The sequence below is a fragment of the Equus quagga genome, chromosome 1, assembly GCF_021613505.1.
Source record: "Equus quagga isolate Etosha38 chromosome 1, UCLA_HA_Equagga_1.0, whole genome shotgun sequence".
Classification (NCBI taxonomy): Eukaryota; Metazoa; Chordata; class Mammalia; order Perissodactyla; family Equidae; genus Equus; species Equus quagga.
This window is the reverse complement of record NC_060267.1, coordinates 83,427,479-83,436,736: the sequence shown is the minus strand read 5'-3', so window position 1 is coordinate 83,436,736 and position 9,258 is coordinate 83,427,479.

The following is a 9,258-nucleotide window of genomic DNA, read 5'->3' as shown; positions in this document are numbered from 1 at the left end:
CCATTAACTGAGGCTGCGTCTGCAGGCGGGGCCCTCAGGGAGACACCCATCCCAACCTCTGTGTCGAGCATCAACCTTACCCCTGGGGGGCTGGGTCTTTGAGAACAGTCCCCTCTCATGGGACACCTGTCACTGCAGACAACAGAAGACTTTCGACCAAGATAGATAGCAGGGGACCCCTCTGAATGGTAGGGCTTCGCTGCTTGGAAATGGCAGGTGAGAAGAATTTCTTCCCCACTTCCTCATTCCCCATCTGTCCCTTCCTCATTTCCCTTCCTTTTTTCCAATTTCTGCTTCAGGGACTTTGGCTAAATGACCTTTAAGATCCCTTCCATCTCTCTTCTATCATCATCCTTTGGGAGCCAGGCAATGCTGTGTTTATTGAGTGCCTACCATGTACCAGGCACTTTGCCTGCTCTCACCTAGAAGTCCCTGGAGGCCACTAAGCTCCCTGGGTCCCACACTACTGCTCTTTAATGGTTGGTTCCTGGGATCTGAGGCCCACTGCCCTGGTCCCTGTCTGAGGTACATTGTGGTTGTCAAGAGAGAGTTCACAAAACATTTCTGGCTCTCTGCCTTCATCACATGCTAGAAAGCCCATCTCTTCAGGCTCTGAATTTATGTTTTTTCTGGTCAACGCTATATAAGCAGAATTTCCCTGCATTACTTCTGAGTGAAGCTTTAAAAGCTAGCATGTAATTCAGCACATCCCCTTTCTTCTCACTCATGGTGGTCATAGAAGCATGTGTTGAAATGGTGCTTCTGTTAGTCTGTGACCTTGAGTGATTACTATATGTGGAGCCCCTGCCCTGGATATGTCCTGTGAGTGAGAAATAGACTTTTCTGTTAAGGTGATGAGATTTGGGGGATGTTCGTCATTGCAGCATAACATAGCCTATCCTGACTGATACACACATTCAAGTTCAGTGGAAGAGACTACAGGATTGCTGGAATCACCTATCTAGTCTTCATAGCCAGACTTTCTGAAAAATGGCAAGACTTTCTTCAAGCTCTCTCAAAATCCATTTGGCAAATACCATTAGAAGCCAATATGGATCTTGGTGGCTAATTGGTTGTGGACTGGTGGAGGGAATGGAGAAGTTAGGTGTCTAAAAACAGAAGGAGATTCCCTCCCTCAATTCACTGCTAAACCAGCCAGCAAAAGGATTTCTTCTCCAATTGGGCCACTTGGGAATATCAGAGATATATCTTCCTTCCTTCCTTCCTTCCTTCCATCCTTCCTTCATACTTTCCTTCCATCCTTCCTTCCTTCCTTCCCTCCTCCTGTTCTCTTTCTTCCTTCTTTTCAACATTGCTTTCCAAAGTTGGGTTACAATTTGTCTCTCAGCAGTGTTGCTATTGTTTTTCCTGGTACAACTCCACTGATACACTCTACAGCCCCCACTTCCTGGCCCAGGTGAGGCCTCTCTCTTGATGGCACACAGATGATTGATTTATAAAATATTTTTATACCCTCACTGCTCTCCAAGAGAGCAAACTGTTGTTAGAAGAGTATGGTGGCTTTCCATTTCTCTTGACCTTTTAGGAAAAGTAGTGTGAAGTTTGTTGTTTATTCTCTGCCTCCACAGGGCACTTGGGGACCACAGGGTGGTGTCACGTTGTCAGTTACGTTACTTTCAGCTGCTGCTTCACACGCCTACCCCATGAGTAAAGCATCGTGCATCTCCTCTTCTCCTGGGGGCTGGCATGAGAGTCCAGCAAGGGAAGTGGGAAATCCATTCTCTAGACTTAGTGCTGATGGAACAAGACGCCACAGGATTTCCGAACCATCTTCTTCACCAATTTGTAAAATGTCCTACTTTCAGCTTGTTCAAGCCCTTAATGAGCATCCTGGCCAACCTCCTTACATGGCACAGGGCACAGCCAGGGCCTCCCAGTGAGTTAGGACCTACCAGTAGGTGACAGCACAATAAGATGGCAGAATGGAGAGAAAAAGGACTCAGCACTGGACAGATGGAACTTTGAACATCAGCTCTGTCACTTACTCACTGTGTGACTTTGGATAAGAGTCTCCCTTTGTCTCAGCCTCAGTTCCCTCATCTCTAAAGTGGAAGCCATAATAATCACCAACATTTATAGATCAATCAGGTGCAGGCAGCTTACATATTTCAACTCAATTTTTACAAGAATGCTCTGAGATAGGCACTATTATTACCACTCCACTTTTCATATGAGGAAAGTAGAGGGCAGAGGAGTTCTAAAACTTGCCCAAGGTCACAAAGAAGGATGCAAATTCCGACACAGGCAGTCTGACAACTCTACATCAGGGGTCAGCAAACTATGGGTGGTGGACTGAAACTGGCCCAGTGACTATTTTTAAAACATTTTTATTTATATATAATTCACATTCCATACAATTCATTTTGTTTTTTGAGGAAGATTAGCCCTGAGCTAACATCTGTTGCCAACCTTCCTCTTTTTGCTGAGGAAGATTGGCCCTGAGCTAACATCTGTGCCCATCCTCCTCTATTTTATATGTGGGATGCCTGCCACAGCATGACTTGATAAGCAGTATGTAGGTCCATGACTCGGATCTGAACCAGCGAACCCTGGGTCACCGAAGCAGAGAGTGCGAACTTAACTGCCATGCCACCAGGCCAGCCCCCAATTCATACTTTTAAAGTGTATAATTCACTAGTTTCTAGTGTATTCAGATTTGTTTATGTACTACCACTATCAATTTTCATCATCCTGAAAAAAGAAACCCTATATCTCTTAGCCATCACCCTCTATTCCCTGCATGCCCCCAGCCCTCAGAAACCACTAATCTATTTTCTGCCTGTAGATTTGCCTCTTCTGGGCATTTCATATGAATGGAATCCTACAATATGTGTCTGGCTTCTTTCACTTAGCATCACGTTTTCAAGGTTCGTGTATCAGTATTTCATTCCTTTTTTTTAAATTTCCGTTTTTACTAAAAATCTTTGCTGAATCTCACATCTTCCTCTTTCTTGTTTTACTCCCTCATTTTGGTAGAGCACTTTCCCAGTAGTTTCTTGGAAGGGACACTGAGAATACAAATTTTTGAGACCTAGAATGTCTGAAAACATCATTATTCTAGCCTCATACTTGATAGTTTGGTTGGGTATAGAATTCTCCATCATTTTTTGACTCGTAATTTTGAAGGCACTGCTCTGCTATCTTCTGGATTCCTGTGTTTGCTGTTGAGAAATCTCATGCCATTCTGCTTCCCCTTCCTTCTGAATTCACTTCCCCCCATTGTCTTCCCCCGGAAATGTTAGGATTTTCTCTTCATTCCCAGTGTACTATAATTTAAAACCATGTGACTTGGAGTGGACCCTTTCTCTAGTCATTAGGTTGGGTACACAATGGGCCTGTTCAATCTGAGATTAATGTCATTATACACCAAGAAATTTCTTGAATTGTCTATGACTTCATTTCTTTTTAATTGCCAAATAGTATGCCATTGAATGAATAATACCACATTTTATTTATTCATGTATCAGTTGACAGATATTTGGGTTGTTTCCGTTTTGGGGCTATAATGAACAGCGCTGCTACATACATTTGTGTACAAGTTTTTGCGTGGAGATATGTCTTCATTTCTCTCAGGTCTATACCCAGGAGTGGAATTGCTGGGTCATAGGGCAACTCTGTGTTTAACCATTTGAGGAACTGCCAGACTGTTTTCCAAAGCAGGTGGACCATTTTACATCCCTACCAGCAGTGTATGAAGGTTCCAATTTCTCTACATTCTCACCAATGCTTATCTCTCTTTTTTATTACAGCCATCCTAGTGGGTGTGAAATAGTATCTCATGTGGTTTCAATTTGCATTTTCCTGATGGCTAATGACATTGAGCATCTTTTCCGCCTGCTTTTGCAAATAAAGTTTTATTGGAACACAGCCATGCCAGCTCACTCGTTTACACATTGTCTACAGCTGTTTTCTCACTATAGTGGCAGAGTGGCAACAGAACCTACAAAGTCTAAGATATTTACTATATGATCCTTTACAGAAAAGCTTTGCGACCCTTGCTATAGACTATAGAGCCTTGTAATCTTTACCATGAAGGTTTGTTTAGGTCTAGTTCCCAGTGTTTCTTCCCTCCTTCCTTCTCGTCCTCCTTCCTACTTGGGACAGACAAAATCTGGTGTCCTTCTGCAGCTTACTTTTCTCCCTGAGCCATCTTCCCCTCTCTCAGGCCCTCCCCTCCAGGTATGTCTGTCTACTAGGTGCCACCTAGCACCTGTCTTACATCAGCCTTCTCCAGGAGGTTTCCCAGGACAGGGGCTCGCCAGAAGGGTGCTGTTATCCTGGGGGTCCTCTAGAGGGGAGGGGACGCCAGCCTCAGGGTTGATGGCATCATCAAGGTAATCTTCCAGGGGGAGGAGTTCCCAGGAGGAAGACGCCTAGAAGGGAAGGAGACTGGGAGTCATCCCACTCATCCTCAGGATGATAACTAGAGGGGGCCAGGGTCCCCAGGGCTTCCAGAGACCCTCCCACAGAGGGTCAGGAGCATCAGTGCAGAGACCCCAGACTCACCGCCCTTTCCCCAGGGTCTTCCTCCGCTGAGTGGAAGCATTGAAATGATGAGTCTTCAGGGACAGTGAGGAGGAGGAGGCTGGGCGTCTCTGGAGTTAGGCTGGTGAGAAGGAGCTCAGGCTGGGTGCCTGGGGCTGAGGGAAAGGGACCTGCTGTGGCCTGAGCAGCAGGAGGGCCTCTAGTCCCCTCACACCTCATTCCCCGCAGACCCCACCTCGTCGCTTCTCGCTTCTCGCTTCTCGCTTCTCGGCTGCTTAACTGCGGCAGATTCCTCACTGGTCTCTCCACTTCCAGTCCTGCCTCCCAGCCCCTCCAGGGCAGAATAGATTAAGAGTCAGGCTCTAGGGCACCATCCGCATGCAAACCGGCTCCATCCCTTCCAGCTGTGTGACCTTGGGCACCTGCTTACTCTCCTTGGGGTGTGTCCTGATCTGTAAAATGGGGGATGGGAAGGGCACCTACCTCCGTGGTTGCTGTGAGCTTTGAACTGGATAACCCATGTTGAGGACTTAGAACAGTGTCTCGCTCAATAGATACAGTTACTTTTGTTTATCAATGTTCAGAGCATTCTTCCTGAAATAGAAATCTGACAACATTGGTCCTCTGCTGGAAACCCTCCCGGGATCCCCCTCCCCCCCCCCCCCCCCCCCCCCCCCCCCGGCTATGGGCAGGGGCTTGTTTTGACACTGACCTTGCCAACCTGCCCATGTCTTTACCACCCCCACCTGCCGACAGCCCATCGCGCCCCTGCACCCCGGTCACCACTCCACCCTGGGCCCTTCGTCAAGCTATCACCTCTGCCAGGCTCTCTCCTCTGGTCTCTGTCCCCCTCCAGGACTTCCCTCCTGACTCCTGCTCACAGCAGGTGCATATGGCGGGCCGGGGTGGAAAGGGGCGTTCATTTGATGGACACCACATGACATTTGGCGAGGGCCTGCCATGAAGCAGAGTCCCAGCCCCTGTGGACTTTGCCCACTGTGGACCCCACTGTCCCTAGTTGTGTTTGAAGACATTCCCCGTTCTTATCCTCTCTGCACCAAGCGGATCATGTATGGCTTGGATTAATTTAAAGTTGGAGTCATGTAAAATTTATTTTACAGTGGAGCCAGGCGGGAGCCGTTCGGTTTTGTTCAGACGCTCGTTGCTGTGGCTCCTTTCCTGCACCTCGTGTGTCAGCAGCCTCTTCGAAAACCGGGCCTCGGGCGCCACCTGGTGGTGGTCTCTGACACTAACAGGGCAGAAACAAGCCGGGGAATAGAAGCTGTCCACACCCCTCTCCCTTAAATTGTCCCTTCCTCTTTCCCTAGAAATAGACTTGCTGTAAAAGTGACAGAACGACAATCGAGGAAGACTTTTTTATTTAAAAATTACATTTTTCGGGGCTGGCCCCTTGGCCAAGTGGTTGGGATTGCACGCTCTGCTTTGGCGGTCCGGGGTTTCACTGGTTCGGATCCTGGGCACGGGCTTGGCACCGCTCATCAGTCTACGCTGAGGTGGCGTCCCATATAGCACAACCAGAGGCACTCACTAGAATACACAACTGTGTACTGGGGGGTTTTAGGGGGAAAGAGAAGGAGGAAAAAAAAAAAAGGATTGGCAACAGTTGTTAGCTCAGGTGCCAAAAAAAAAAAAAAATTACATTTTCGCAGTTATCAAAACAGTGCATGCTCATTGTAGAAAATTCAGAAAATATAGCAAAGAATAAAGAAAATAAGTCACTCTAATTCCATCACCCAGAATAATCACTATTAATACATTGGCATCTTTGTTTCCAGTGTTTTTCTCTGCATATAATCTTCACATGGCTGAGGATTAGTGTGTATATATATTTATGTACAAATACATATGCATATCTATGGACTCAGTTATGTGTAAACATATGCACAAAGTCTTAGTGTGGGGGTTAGTGGGGGTGTTGAGAGATGGGTGCTAGTGTCAGACCACCATGAGTTTGAATCCTGTCTTTGCTTTTACCGGCTGTGTGACTTGGGCAAGTGACTTGACTTCTCTGAGTAACAATTTCCTTCACCATGTGTAAAATGTGGCTATGTTGTGAAGATTAAATGACACAAAATGTGCAAAATGCTCAGTACAGTGCCCGGGAGAGCTAGGTTTCTCACTGATAACAGGTTAACACGTAAAGCTTAGTCTGCCTATCTGATTTGTGGCAGAAATCTCCAGAAATGGGATGGATTTCTGGGCCTAAGTATATGAAGAGCCTCAAGGTTGATACAGTTTGCCAAAACCAAGAGGAAAATTTCAACCAAGATCTCACGCCTCCAGCCCCACAGTTGTTCCATTTCTCTCTATATTCTTCCAGGCCCTATTTACGAAGAACAGTTTTTAAGCCTTGTAATTACAATGCTTGCACCAGTTTGCTTAATGTTACATCATCTGCATTTTCCTAAGTGGCTGAAGCTGTCATTGACAGCATTTGCCATGGTTTGCTTAACTATTTCCTTATGCTGAGTATCTGAGTAGTTTAGTTTTTCACTCGTTCATTCAAGAACTAGTTATTGAATGCCTGCTCTCTGCCAGGCACTGACCTAGGCATGGGGTCAACAAGAACTGTCCACTCATCACTTCCGGCACTTGGACTCTGGCCAGCGGGACGGACCATGACAAATAAAGAAGTAAAGCTCTCGCTCTCAGCTGTGGTGAGTGCTGTGAACGACAGGGAGAGAACTACTGGAGAGACCTACATTTTTTATACATTTGTGTATTTTTTTGGCAGTAGTCCTGGTCCCTAATTCTAACCTGCTCTTTGCTCCTTGGCGGCCCTAAGTGAAACTTCTCTTTGAGGAGTCCCATGTGAGGTTGGATTTCCACTAACACATTTTAGAGTTTCTGGAGAAATCAGAGCTCACCGTGGTGGTCACAGACCTGACAATGAGTTCAGATGCGCTTTGTTTCCTGTTCTCCTTCCTCTAAGGCTTGTGTTTCAATCTGTCCAGTCTGCTCCCTGCCCCTCAAAGGGGCTTATGATTATCTCCTTATTAAATCTACTCTTGCCGCACCTTTTCCTCACCTCCTTCTCAATACAGGACCCCCACCAGCCCTGGGAGCCTTCGAACCACTCGGCAAAGGTGCCCCCTGCTGGTGGACAAAGCCTTGGTGGGCAGAGCACAATTGGATTTCAGCCCCTTTGAGCCTCTTGAGTCACCTGCATGACTGTGCATGGCAGCCCTGCCCACAGCCTCCGGAATGACCACTCACCTGTTTTCTATCTACTGGATTCTTATGCCGTCTCAAAGACTCAGCTTATATTCTCTCTCTTATATGAAATCCTATCTAGCTTTCTAATTCACAGTCAATTCTGCATTCTTTGAACTCCTAAATAATTTTTTTGACTCTTTGCCTCACTTGGCACTTAATTGTACACTGCCTTGTGATTCCTCCTGTTTTCCTCTGTTGTGTCATTATTTCACCTGAAGAGGTCTGATTTAGATCGAGAGATTAGCTATATCACTGTAGATGTATTATTTACTCTGAATGCTGAAAGAGAAGGAGGCAGAGAAAGAATGTTCTAGGCAAAGGGAAGGCTACGTGCAAAGGCCCCAAAAGAGAATATTTTTGAGAATGCAAGGCCAAAAGGATTGTCTCTACATGGAATGGACTTCTCAGATCTGACTAATGAAATGGAAAACAACTTATTAAGGTATGCATTCATACTACCTTCTGAGGGCCTCTTGTTCTAGCCCCTGGAAATGGAGATATAGAGATGAGTCAGACCAGACATATTTCTTTCCAGACTAATGGAGGAGACTAAGATGATTTCCATACAGTGTGAGAGACACACCATGGTGGAGAGTTATCATGCATGTTAGTAGAAGGGTAGAGAGAGTAACTAATTCTGCCTGTGGGCACTGAGGAAAGCTTACTCAAAATGGAGACATCTGAGCGGAGTCTGATGTAGAAGTCAGGCAGAGACACAAAAGAGGAGAAAGTCCAGACAGTGGGCACTGTGTGTTCAAAGGCCTGGAGGCAGGGAGAGGAGTGTGGTTTCAGAGAATGGTGATCGGGAAGGGTCTCAGGACAATTAACGTGCTTGGACTTGATCTGAAGATGGCATGAACCTAGGGGAGGTTTCTAAGCAGGAGAGTGGCAGGTCTGGCTGCGGTGTGAAGAATGGATAGGGGTGTGGTGGAGACTGGAGGCAGGGAGACCCACGAAGAGGCTGGTGCAATGGGCTAAAAGCTTGAATCGGGACAATGAAAATAAGGGTAGACAAGAGGAGAAAGATGGGAGAGACATTTCGACGTAAAACCTGTAAGACTTGGCGATGGGCTGGTTTTAGGAGGCTGGGGAGAGGGACATGTTAAGACTTTGCAACTCTCAAGCATGGATGACTGACTGAAGGTGGTGCCCCTTGCTGAGACCAGGCATGCCAGGAGGAGAGACAGGATTTAGGGGAACAGGTTGGCGGAGAGAGACTGGGGGCAGTGAGGCCTTCTTGTTGGTACCATGGACAGCTCCAAGACTCTCCACAGGCCTTGAATAGAGATCCATGGTTCTTGACCCTGGCTGCCTTAGAATCAGCAGAGGAGCTATTGTACCATGCAGACTCCCAGGCCGACCCAGATAATCTGCATCAAAGTCTCTGGGGTTGGGGATCAAGAGCCTGCATTCTAAATAAGCACCCCAGGTAACTCAGGTGCAGGCAGTTGGATGACTACACTTAAACACTGAAATAAAGCCATGCTGGGCACCACAGGAAGAGACGAGAGCGTC